This window comes from Schistocerca serialis, chromosome 9 (genome assembly GCF_023864345.2).
Source record: "Schistocerca serialis cubense isolate TAMUIC-IGC-003099 chromosome 9, iqSchSeri2.2, whole genome shotgun sequence".
Taxonomy (NCBI): Eukaryota; Metazoa; Arthropoda; class Insecta; order Orthoptera; family Acrididae; genus Schistocerca; species Schistocerca serialis.
Genome location: NC_064646.1, coordinates 320,216,106 through 320,229,431, shown reverse-complemented (window position 1 = coordinate 320,229,431; position 13,326 = coordinate 320,216,106). Strand labels below are relative to the sequence as shown.

Here is a 13,326-nt window from a genome sequence, read left to right as displayed (position 1 = left end):
TCACAGTTACGAACAACGTAAATTGGAACCATCACATATAAAATTTTGGGACTGTGAACCAACGACTACCTTTCATTGGCAGAACACGTACAAGATGCAACAAATTTATTGATTTCACTACCTCTCTACGCTTGGCCGTCCTATTCTGGAGTACTGCTGCGCGGCATGGGATCCTTAACCGAGATAGGATTGATGCACGGCATCGAAAAATTTCACAGAGGGGCAGCTAAGTTTTGTATTGTCGCGAAGTTGGGTACAGATTGTCACGGTTATGAATACGCGTGTTGTGGTGGCAGTCATTAAAACAAATGTTTTTCGTTGCAGTGAGATCTTTTCACGAAATTTCAATCACCAGCTTTCTCCTCCGAATGCGAAAACATTTTGTTGACTCCCATCTACAGAGGGAGAAATGACCGTCTTAATAAAATGAGATCAGAGTTCGCGCGGAAAGATATAGATGTTCTTTTTTCACACGTGCTATTCGAGAGTGGAACGGTAAAGAAATAGTCTGAAAGTGGTTCAGTGAAACGCCTGTTAAGCACTTAAGGGTGAGAGGCAACCTTGTAGATAGGGAACACCACAGCTATATCAACTTGGGTATTAATACACCGGTTCAGCTGCGGCTGAAGCGATTTATTAATATCAAAGATGACTTAAGTGTGAATTGCAGAGTCGTCATGTAGATGTAGATGTGGTCACAATCTTCCATTCTATGTTGCACAGTGACGTTTCTGCAGCTCATCGTGATTCTATTTCATCCTCAGATTTAACGTTCAACAATGTGCGGTAGTGAAAGTTTCACAGAATAAACACGATCTCCATGAGCGGTAGAATCTATACATTTTCGTATTTTAAAATAATTTTGTTCGGTTTCAGCAGTCGTAATTGGTGTACTTCCCTCGTGAGTGTGACAGCGTGTGCCCAAGGTAGGTGCAAATTTAACTTGTAGGCCGCCAGTACCGGCTGATCACGCTGCCATTGGCGAGCGCTCCCCGACGTCACTGGAGAAACTACAAATCTCCGGGGCCCAAAGCGGTGACCGCGATGTTCTTCCTTGGTGATTTCGTACTAATCATAAACAGTTATACCTTTAAAACACCTACACAACTAATGTTCTAATAAGTCGAGCTGGGAATGCTTAGTAGCGGGGTTAGAAAGAGAATTAGACTGCAGAAATTGACAGAACGTTGCAGAGTAGGCTTTACGGTTTCTCACAGCTGCGTAATTTTACCGTTTATAAATATCTGATAAATGTGAATACCATTCCAGGCGAATTTGCAAATGGAAAATTTTCTCGTGCTCATCAGTGTACTCAGCCGTTCAGGTGACGGAGATAAAGGCCTCCTTTAGAAACCACAGTAATCCGATCACGAAACCACAGTAATCCGATCACTATCCGTGACACCTTTTGTATGACTTTCCAGTGAACTGTCAGTGTTCCTCCATTTAAAGACAGTGTATCCTGCCAGGTACTTTAACGTGCTGAGTGCCGCATCTTCACTAGGACGTGCGGAAGCAACCGAAAGAAGAATTTAGGTGGACTGATTTGGGGCAGAGGACCAAACAGCGAGGTCATCGGTCCCATTAGGGAAGTATGGGGAAGGACGTTGGTCGCGTAATTTCAATGAAACCATCCTGGTATTTGTCTGAAGCGATTTAAGGAAATAACGGAAAACAATCAGGATGCCCGGTCGCCGATTTGAACCGTCGTTCTCCCGAATGCGAGTCCAGTGTACTTTTCACTGTGCCACTTCTCTCAGTAGAATTTAGGAGGAAGATGCCTTTGCTTATATCATTGTAGAATTTAGGAGGAAGATGCCTTTGCTTATATCATTATAAAATGAATTGCCGATGAAATTGACACCCAGTTTGACGCACAACTGACTGGATGTCGTTTCCGTTAATCTGCGATGTTGTTGTTGTGTTTTTTCTAAAGCAGTTATATGAGGAGGAGACAGAAGAATCCTTTCTTCTGCTGTTCAACACTCCAAACTTGGACGAGGCAGTTTATTTAAAACTGGAGAACTGTTTAAAAACTGTCGAACAGGTATGTGTTGTAACCCTCGGACAAGATGAGCATTGACAGTCGAATAAGCTACATTTGCTGACGTCATACTTCAGTTGATGGTAGCACGGGACTTATCTGTGGCATGGAAGCTGCCAGTATATTACGAACTCGACGTCACAATGACTAGTGCTGGTACTCAGACAATACTCACACAGTGTCTGTTAATGACAATACCAAGTGACTTTCAATAAACTTTAAACATAATTTCAAAACTTCACGAAATTTTTTCTCGCTTACTTCATTTAACGACAAATATTTAACAAATTAAGTAATTTATGAAGTAATCAGACGTTGACGATGTTTCATTCTGTAAAGAATCGAGGGGTTTACTAGTGACGATCCAAGTCACATCACCAATCATACACGAAACCATTACTACTTAAAGACCGTGGCTACGGGTGATTTGGTGCAATTAATAGTAATCATTCTGGTAATCGATTGTTGGACATACGAATATTTGTTTACCATCAAATCACAATGTAATCGATTAAGTTACGATTAATTATTTCAGATAGGTAAATATGTAAAATGAAATGTTTGTGTTTCAGATGAACTTCGGCGACCTCTTACATCTGCTGGAAGCCGGCCGAAGTGGCCGTGCGGTTAAAGGCGCTGCAGTCTGGAACCGCAAGACCGCTACGGTCGCAGGTTCGAATCCTGCCTCGGGCATGGATGTTTGTGATGTCCTTAGGTTAGTTAGGTTTAACTAGTTCTAAGTTCTAGGTGACTAATAACCTCAGCAGTTGAGTCCCATAGTGCTCAGAGCCATTTTGAACATCTGCTGGAAAATCAGAAGGTGAAATTCCTAAGCTGGGCGAAATTCTTAAGCTCATTCAGGACTGCCTCACAAGCTGGAACTCGACATTTTTAATGCTTCAACGCTTTATTTTCTCTGGTGAGAATACACTTTTTTGCAAATACACTATACCCCAGATTATATATACCGGCATAGAACTTCCCGAACTTTAGGAAACGAAACCCAGCAAAAAAAAAAAAAAAATATTTTAGGAACGATCTTTATTGCGACGGGAAATTTACTAATCAGATTTTCGTATTACGAATGTATAAGCAAGAATTCCACCAAATACCACGTGCTCAGCCAATCATAGCTCATGCCACGTGATCTCACCAGCCAATGACAGCAGGTATTGAGCCTAGGACACCTGATATAGTCAGCCAGTAGCAACATCACTAATTAGAGCGAACACACAAATAGGAAATTAATATACATACAGTATATCTACGAAAAACGTTGTCGCATATAGTATTCGTCAACATTTTTTGCTCTTTTTTTCGTGGGTGTGGTTAGGCAGGATTCTAACCGCACAGTTTAAATTACAGCTGCGGAATATTAATGACTACCACAATTATAAATTTCACTGCTGTACGACGAACATTTTGCGGGTTACTTGGCTGATTACATGTTCCGTCGAGCACTTCTACTTCCCTGTAGAAAAGCCAGTGACGTGTGAAATTGCTCAAGAACTCACTTCGCACTTTCTTTTAAAGGACAATTATACTTTTCTTTTTCCATCGTTACTGCATATTTTTTAATCTATGAAAGAACTAAAATAAATATGAAAAACTACCCTTGAAACTTGAGTCTTTTTTACCGAGCGTTACCATTTATGATACACGAAACACAAATTTGCCATTAGGATTTTAAATAATGGCGTAAAATGACTGTCTTCTGGGCCCGAAATTTTTCTAAGTGGTCGGTCCTCAGTGTTGAGTTTTGAATGAGGTTGGTCCTCAGTGAGCGTTAGCTCAGTGATTCATCGCACATTCTCACACTGACATCATTCGTCTTGCACAAAAGGAAATTTACTTTGAAAGTAATGCTTCTCAAACGCCCATCAGCAATATTTTCCCGACTCCTACAAATCTAAACATTTGTGATGTCTCGCGCATCGAAACGGGGCCTACAAAGTATTAGCTCTGGACACTATGGGACTTAACATCTGAGGTCATCAGTCCCCTAGAACTTAGAACTACTTAAACCTAACTAACCTAAGGACATCACACACATCCATGCCCGAGGCAGGATTCTAACCTGCGACCGTAGCGGTCGCGCGGTTCCAGACTGAAGCGCCTAGAACCGCTCGGCCACACAAGCCGGCTACAAAGTATTGCTTAGTCCTTGACACTGCTGTCGGTGTTTTGTTGTTGTAAATGGCTCATTTTCTTTGCAACTACAGATTTTGATGTCATTCTGTCGTTTGTTTTAGTGCTATAATATTATTCAGCAGTTGCGGATTAAACTAAAATTCTTTGTTAGAGTATTACAAAAATTTAACTGAAAACTTAAACAATGAAAAATTTCGAATTCTGGAAAGTTCATGCCCCCCCCCCCCCCCCCGATTTTCAGATATTAAGTCCCATAGTGCTCAGAACCATTTTGAACCTCCGGATGAAAAAATTACCGGGATTTTCCCAGATTTCCCGGAAGCGTATGCAACCACTCAAGATCAATGCTTTAAGCGGCTACATTTTGAAGGTCCCTTGGCAGTGAAGTGACTACTGCCGTTAGCACTTTAAACGCAGTTGTTCAGATAAAACAAACAAAGAAACTATCCCAAGTCGACGAATCACAAATACAGTTACAGGCTACTGCAGAAGATGATTTGTGAAGCATTCATGAGATAGCCTATTAGTTTCATTCAGCAGGAGCAGAGAGCTCTACCACAGTAACAGCAAATGGCCAGGATTTAGTCTCTGAAATTCGACTCTATTTACACCAGTCTGTAATTAACCAAAAATCATCTCCTCTGCAATTGCGGGAAGACAGTGGGAAAGTGTATTCTGTCATCCAATGTGTGTCTCATAAATGTGTTGGATTAATTGCTTCTTCTGCCCATTTTGAAAGACTGTCTTTTATGGAAGGGGACACAGCAGCATCCGGCCGTTCGTGACTCAGTGGAGAAAGATTACATAAATTAATATTCCTCAGTTTACCATATGAATTACAAATGTTTAATACTTGTATCCTTCTGCTTAACATAAAAAATGGTATCATGTATTTCATAAACCTGAGCAACATTTGTGCTAGTTGCAATAGGAGAAATATACACATATACCCGTGAGAGAGTCGCTTTAATTTTCGTAGAACAAAGCTAATCATAATAAAACAATTTTAGAGGAATGTTTTATGGACCTAAAATAAAGACGTAAAGCAACAATTAATCGATTATTGAGATACAATTGATTCATTTAAATTAAATAAAAGGCAAATTAGTATTCTCTTAGTCATAATCGTCCATCCCTAATCGCGATTACAGTCCAATGAAAATTACTTTATAGTTGAGGTCTGTCTTTCGCCACTACACATCGGCCACATTTGCCACACATTTGCCACATCGGCTGCCAGCTATCGCTCGGCTATCGGCGATACACAACACGGCGGATCACCTCTCAAAGGCTGTTTATGTGTAACGCGAAGCAATGTTGGAAGCAGCCGCTGCGAGGTATGTAGGAAATGCTAGATATTCTATCGCAAACTGATTTTAAGCGGCCAAAGGCTGAACTGCAGCAGACGACGATCTAAAAAAACTCGTGACGTGCAGTGTATCCGAGAAAACGGCGGTCGACATTACTTTGTTGCTTATCTAATGTAAGCCGATCTCCGCGATTGTAGTTAACTGTCTATGTGACGCCAGTTGCGTCTTGTAGGAAAGGATCCAGTAGTGTCACGATAGAGAGCCGCACTAGGAACTGAAAATGACCTGAATAATTGTTGTAGCAGTATAGCGGCTATATCCGCTCTGCTGTCGTGTCTCCGGTGACGTCACAGCAGGCAGCCTGACTTCGCGTGGGAAGCCGGAATACACCCTTGGTGTCTGCCTATAATTATTGCTTGAGACTTCAAAACCTAGGATATCAGTTGGTACAACCCGCGAAAAGTAACAATCAGGATTCGAGTTTCTGTCTGGCACACAATTTTATTGCAATGGTCCATCGCAGTGTACACGCTGCTAAAGAACTGTGTACTATCAGTAAGGAATTATTTGTCTACTTTCCACTAGTGTTAGATACGCTAAATACTACTTGAACCAACCAATTTAGCAACAAATGTCACTTGCGGGGTTCCGGACGTTGAAGACTCCAAACTTTCTAGTATTTTATTACTAAAAACGTCGAACTTTCTAGTATTTTAGCATTAAAAACGTATCAAGTCAGAGGTGAATCCAGGGGTAGGAATGGTGGGCTGCTATTGTATTTGCTATTATAAGATATTAAGTAAACAGCTTTGTTTGCTCTAGGGAATTTGGAGACGACACTGTGATACAAAATTTCTACGAGCTAACCCATCCCCCCCCCTTCCACACACACACACACACACACACACACACACACACACACACGACCAAAATCCTGGATTCTACTCTGCACCCAGTTTCAGTGGGAGCTAATAATGATGTAAGTGTTGCACGCTCTAAAACCAAACAGCTACTCTCTCTCTCTCTCTTCAACTTTTTTTTTTTTCTTTTCTGATCCACAAATTTTCTGAAACCGCTTTCTAGCGACTGTAGTTCGTAGTGTATTGCTCCCACTGCCAGAAGATTTAAATAGATAACGTAGAGAAACTATGAATTCAAAGAGTCTAAAATAAAACATACAAGTAGTCACACACAGACTATACTACAACGAATACGAATTACCAAAGTTCCGTTTCCATAAAACAACAACTGCGTTGAGTGCTAGAGACAGCTGATCGCCTTCATGGAATAAGCGTCTTCCCGGGTATTACTTAAAGAAAAAAAAAAAGAGAATTGTTGTGTTCTGCAGACATGTAAACTAGGCCAAATACACCAGGGAGAGAGAGAGAGAGAGAGAGAGAGAGAGAGAGAGTTGGGGGGGGGGGGGGGGAATCATCATTATTACTCTTCCTTATGATCACTGTAAACGAACATTGTGGACATATAATATTTTAAACGAGTGAACGTTGGCTAATATGAATTAATAATATGCAAATAGTTGTAAGAACTGCTTATTTAAAAATGCATTTAGTTTTTTGTGTTACCAAGATACGACATTGTAAGACCTCGTTATTTGATAGAAACGAGCAAAATCGTACACATTTTAAAAATTAGGTTATTACATAACTACGCTTCTTCAAGCTCAGAATCGTTGTGATATCCACATCACTTGAAGCACGTCACTTTAAATACAACTGTAAATGAAATTACAGAAAGAGTACAGTGGTAACCACGTCATTATACAATTATTTTGACTAGAGTGTTAGATAACAGACAAGTCCCGACGAATATTTGGCTGAACATCATGTACATATATCGTACATAAACCATCATGTACATATATCGTACATAAACCATCATGTACATATATCGTACATAAACCATCATGTACATATATCGTACATAAACCATCATGTATATATATCGTACATAAACTACAAATAATAATTAAAAGGGGAGGGATAGTGCGCGTCTTTTACCAGTCGTAACTTCTACCACTCAGTAATAAACATGTAGCAACCTTATAACGTTAAAATTTCAGAAACATTCCGATGCAAATAGTTCATGAAAATATCGCAGTATAAATGTAAATTTCAATTATAAATGATCACCAGTAATTATTGTTAGAATATTGTCGTACTATTGCGGATAGATATAATTCTCGTAGTTTGTCTTGTAAACCCCATTTGCGATTGTAAATTGCTTCAAAAATTTTTTAATGTAATTAGGGGGAATAATGTATTTAAATATTATACTTACTGGAGATAACAGCTGTAAATGAAGAACATCTCGTGCAGACGAAATAACGCTTCGCTTCCACCGCACAAGGTACTAGGAAACATTAATAGACGTCTGCGGTAATTGTTGTTCAACAGGGAGATCAGAGGGCACAGATTCTAATATCGCGAAGGATGCATGTTATTGAAAAATTTCGGCACATTGGTTATAACTTTTCATTTGTTCAAATGTTCCTCTTGTAACTATTTTCCACCAACTGCTTGATCTGTAAAAAGTCCCATTTTGTTATTAATGCTAACAACGGATTCTGTGTGTGTTGCTGCCTTTTGACAACAAGTGAAAGAAATCTATTTATCGCTCTGAAAGTTCTAGTAGGTCCATGTCTTCAACAGTCTGTCTGCTTCTTTTTTCCTTTCAAGTTTATTACTTCGTATGACTCGTTCCAGCTCCCATCATTCAAGGAGTATCTTTTTTATTCGTGTCTAAATAGAGTAAGACAACAATATGAAAAATAACTACAATGGCGTTGCTGCCAAACCGTCGAAGTTAGGCTGAAATAGGTGTTTGGCGGTGACTCTAACGTGGCTAGGAGATAGCACAGTATGGAGCTAAGTCATTCACCTCGATGTTTTCGTAAAATAATCTAAGCATCAGTAAGGAATGTTAGGGTTTAGCATACAGCCCATGGCGTGATCATTACAGACTTATCACAGATAGTAATGGGAAGAGGAGGTGATTTATCTCGAGCAGGCCAAGAATTTAAAGAACGTTATATTCTCCGCGCAATTTACGAGCAATATTAAGACACGGCACTGCGCTTAGGCGCTAAAATAAGACCTATTCTTCGTTAAACTTACTTTAACAAAATCTTTGAAGCGCTTCTCATGTCACTGGAGACATCAGAAACTATCTGAGATATAGCAACTATTACTGCGAAACGTCACTAATGTAAATGCCTTCGTTTGCCTATTTCCTCCTCAGTCGTAATGAGAAGCCAGCGAAAAACGTTAACCGACATACTTGCGAAATTTTGAACGAATGCAAGGAAAGCTGGAGATGCAAAATATTATTAAATTCAGAACTCACACATTTCACGTTTATGCTCAAACTGAGACAACTAAATTGTTCCTTCCTACGCAAATTTTGGTGTACAACCTCCGGGTAATTACTCCTATGGAGTAAAATGAAAGTTTCTGAGGGGTAAGAACAAAGTGGGTTTGATAAAGATTTAGCGATCACTTTAAATTATTATTCTTAAAATAATCTTTAGTATCAAAATTTTTGTAGGCTGTTGCATTATCCACTGCTGAATAAGTCTCTTCTCTAGATATTTCCATGCACTGCGATCTGAATCTACGATTCACTGTTGCTCCTGCGTATCGTCCAATGTCATCTGCCTACCTTTTATCGCAGGTGTTCTCAGATTCATGTTTCTTCCCATCCAGAAAATAACTTCCTTTGCTCGTCTGTCATCCATCTTCCTGGGTACCGTCCAGCCCAGTTCCCCCTTTTTTCATTACTATCATTTTTATGCATTCTATTCTAGTCTGTTTTCTAATCCATTTACTTGCATTCCAAACTCTCCAGGTATTTTGCAACACGCCTCTCCGTTTGCCGGTGAGCAACGTTCAAGTTTTGAATGGTCTTTGTGTTGAAACATCATAACTTGGTAACGAGTAAACATGGTTAATACGAACTGTTCAGCGTTCAGCTTCATACACATTAAAAGCTTCATTTTTGTAATTTTCGTTAGTTTATCAACTGTACTCAGCAGCGTTCCTCTTTTATCGATTGTTCAGATGTTCAAATGTGTGTGAATTCCTAAGGGACCAAACTGCTGAGGTCATCGGTCCCTAGACTTACACACTACTTACAGCAACTAATCCTAAGACCAACACAACACACCCATTCCTTGGACTCGAACCTCCGATGGGAGGTGCCGCGCGGCTTTATCGATTGCTTTTGATGTCCATCCAATGGTAGTAGTCACTTGCCATTAGTAATAAGCGGTAATAACTATTTTTTCAGATACAGATAACTGACCTGGGTCCTAGGACCAGTTTAAATGGACGAAGGAATATTCTGAGACAGTGAAATTCGATCCAAAGTACAATTTCTTGGATGTTCCGAAAGCAACTCACTGTAAACAGATTTTCATACAACAGATCTAGAATTTTTCCATCGAACAATCTGTTGTTAATAGCAGTATCATTGGAGGAGTCTTAAGAATACCGATTCCACTCGCCACAACTTACAGGTGTCAAAGTAGACTTTTCGACTACAATAGCAATGATAGAACTGAATGAATATGGTTCATGACTGCCGACGTGCAATGGTGGTTACAGAACCAAGTGTGAAAGAGTTTTTACAAATAAGCAGACCTACAAACCCCACCGACTCATTATTTTTTGATTTAGTGAAAAACGTACAAAACGTGTGAGCTTGAATTGTGGCAACATTAACTAAGTACACTCCTGGAAATGGAAAAAAGAACACATTGACACCGGTGTGTCAGACCCACCATACTTGCTCCGGACACTGCGAGAGGGCTGTACAAGCAATGATCACACGCACGGCACAGCGGACACACCAGGAACCGCGGTGTTGGCCGTCGAATGGCGCTAGCTGCGCAGCATTTGTGCACCGCCGCCGTCAGTGTCAGCCAGTTTGCCGTGGCATACGGAGCTCCATCGCAGTCTTTAACACTGGTAGCATGCCGCGACAGCGTGGACGTGAACCGTATGTGCAGTTGACGGACTTTGAGCGAGGGTGTATAGTGGGCATGCGGGAGGCCGGGTGGACGTACCGCCGAATTGCTCAACACGTGGGGCGTGAGGTCTCCACAGTACATCGATGTTGTCGCCAGTGGTCGGCGGAAGGTGCACGTGCCCGTCGACCTGGGACCGGACCTCAGCGACGCACGGATGCACGCCAAGACCGTAGGATCCTACGCAGTGCCGTAGGGGACCGCACCGCCACTTCCCAGCAAATTAGGGACACTGTTGCTCCTGGGGTATCGGCGAGGACCATTCGCAACCGTCTCCATGAAGCTGGGCTACGGTCCCGCACACCGTTAGGCCGTCTTCCGCTCACGCCCCAACATCGTGCAGCCCGCCTCCAGTGGTGTCGCGACAGGCGTGAATGGAGGGACGAATGGAGACGTGTCGTCTTCAGCAATGAGAGTCGCTTCTGCCTTGGTGCCAATGATGGTCGTATGCGTGTTTGGGGCCGTGCAGGTGAGCGCCACAATCAGGACTGCATACGACCGAGGCACACAGGGCCAACACCCGGCATCATGGTGTGGGGAGCGATCTCCTACACTGGCCGTACACCACTGGTGATCGTCGAGGGGACACTGAATAGTGCACGGTACATCCAAACCGTCATCGAACCCATCGTTCTACCATTCCTAGACCGGCAAGGGAACTTGCTGTTCCAACAGGACAATGCACGTCCGCATGTATCCCGTGCCACCCAACGTGCTCTAGAAGGTGTAAGTCAACTACCCTGGCCAGCAAGATCTCCGGATCTGTCCCCCATTGAGCATGTTTGGGACTGGATGAAGCGTCGTCTCACGCGGTCTGCACGTCCAGCACGAACGCTGGTCCAACTGAGGCGCCAGGTGGAAATGGCATGGCAAGCCGTTCCACAGCACTACATCCAGCATCTCTACGATCGTCTCCATGGGAGAATAGCAGCCTGCATTGCTGCGAAAGGTGGATATACACTGTACTAGTGCCGACATTGTGCATGCTCTGTTGCCTGTGTCTATGTGCCTGTGGTTCTGTCAGTGTGATCATGTGATGTATCTGACCCCAGGAATGTGTCAGTAAAGTTTCCCCTTCCTGGGACAATGAATTCACGGTGTTCTTATTCCAATTTCCAGGAGTGTATTATTGTTTGCTCAAAGATATCTTTAAGTAAACAATTAGTTGTCAGACTTGAATTTCTACGACTGTCAGATGGTGAATTCGTGTTACACCAGCCACTACAGATTCTAGTAATGGTTTACTCAGAGTTGATAACGTCGATCTACAAGGTCAGGACATGTTCGGATTAAGGCAATAAAGCCGTACTAAGCGTACACACCAAAATATAATATCAAGCACATACTGTTTTCCAATTTTCTACATAATGTCGTACTGTGACATAATGTATGCTTCAGGTCCCACAACACAGAAAATTCTAATGTCATCATACAATCTGAGAATATCTCATTTAAGTTCCTTGGAGCTTGTTTGACCTGTAAACTCTGCTTCAGCTTGCAAACCCTATTTCTACCGAAGTTGCTGAATCCGTCAAGTTTATTCATGTGGATTACCTCTCGCAGATCGCTACACAGAAATGTTGTCTTTACATCAAATCAAAAGTTATATTCACTAAAAAGCAGTCTAATTGATTCTCAAAGTGCTAGAGGACTGAAGTTTTCTGAATAGCCCAGTCCTTCCTCTTACTCAAATCCTCTTGCTACTATTACGGCTTTAAAACTCCCGTATTGCTTTTTACGCGGTACCGTAGTGGCATGTTACATGTTTTACGTTCTTCGTAAGTTCTGCAAGACGCCAAGTTTTCAGTTTTATTAGCGATTTGTATTCATCAGATATTGCTCTACAACGTTTTTTGTTTCTCAGGGCATCTGAAAGAGAAATGCCTTAAACGTCGTCTATAATGCCAGAGTTTGCATTATTATTGCGTTGCACAGGATCCATTTCGTGGTCTGTATATCTGACTGTCTAAGCCCCAAGGTTTCGTCGGTCACGTACTTTTGGTAGCGAGACTCTATTTTATATAACGTAATCAGATATCTGGTTTTCTTCAGGATATTATACTTCATTCTTCTTTTCTCTGGTGAAGGTCTTTGCTAGAGCAGCTTCTTCTTTATCTTATGTTCTTTCGGCAGATATGACATTATCAGACGTAACGACATCCTTTTTCATCAGGTAGGTAGATTCTGTACCATGGCGAATCCGATTCGTATCCTACAAAGATTCCTTTCTTTGATTTCTTTTTATCTTTCATCGTTTGTGATCCGCAGTCAGAACATACCAGTCGCGTCCAAAACTTCTCAAATTAGTTAGATCTATTTTTCGTACAAACCACAATTCAGTGAGACTTATTCCTTTACTGACCATTTTCCAGTTTGATTTAGCATAAAGCCTGCATAATTTATCGCTGCGGCTCACAAATTTCCATTCAGGTTTCGTGCGTGTATTGCTGCTAATCGTGCTTGCACGACAACCGTGCGCATTTCTTTCAGTTCTTCCGTCTTCTTGAGGGGTGCACTGCAAGTGCGCCCTTACCAGTAGTTTGTATGGGCGCTAGGTCTGGAATTATGGATTATGTTTAATATTTTGGAAGTAGAATGGCGACTTGGAAGTAGCCAAAAAGACTGTTTCGACCTGTTAAAAACCTTCATAACATCTACTTTTAAATAATTTTCTTGAAAGAAAAACGCATGACGCCACTACATATAGAAACTGAAGCTGTATGTGAGGCTGTTTTGGCATGACTTAGTATAAGGGGTGGGCATCAAATGATTTGATC

At 41.5% G+C, this 13,326-nt stretch overlaps 1 protein-coding gene across 1 annotated transcript in view; it reads left to right on the top strand.

Annotated features, from left to right (window-relative positions):
* Positions 1-5,501: 5,501 nt before the first annotated feature.
* Positions 5,502-13,326, top strand: part of LOC126419344 (uncharacterized) — an 85,213-nt gene continuing 77,388 nt past the window's right edge. Inside the window, exon 1 of the mRNA XM_050086529.1 lies at positions 5,502-5,532. The gene's annotated coding sequence lies outside the window, so the exon portion shown is untranslated. The remainder of the gene's footprint in view (positions 5,533-13,326) is intronic.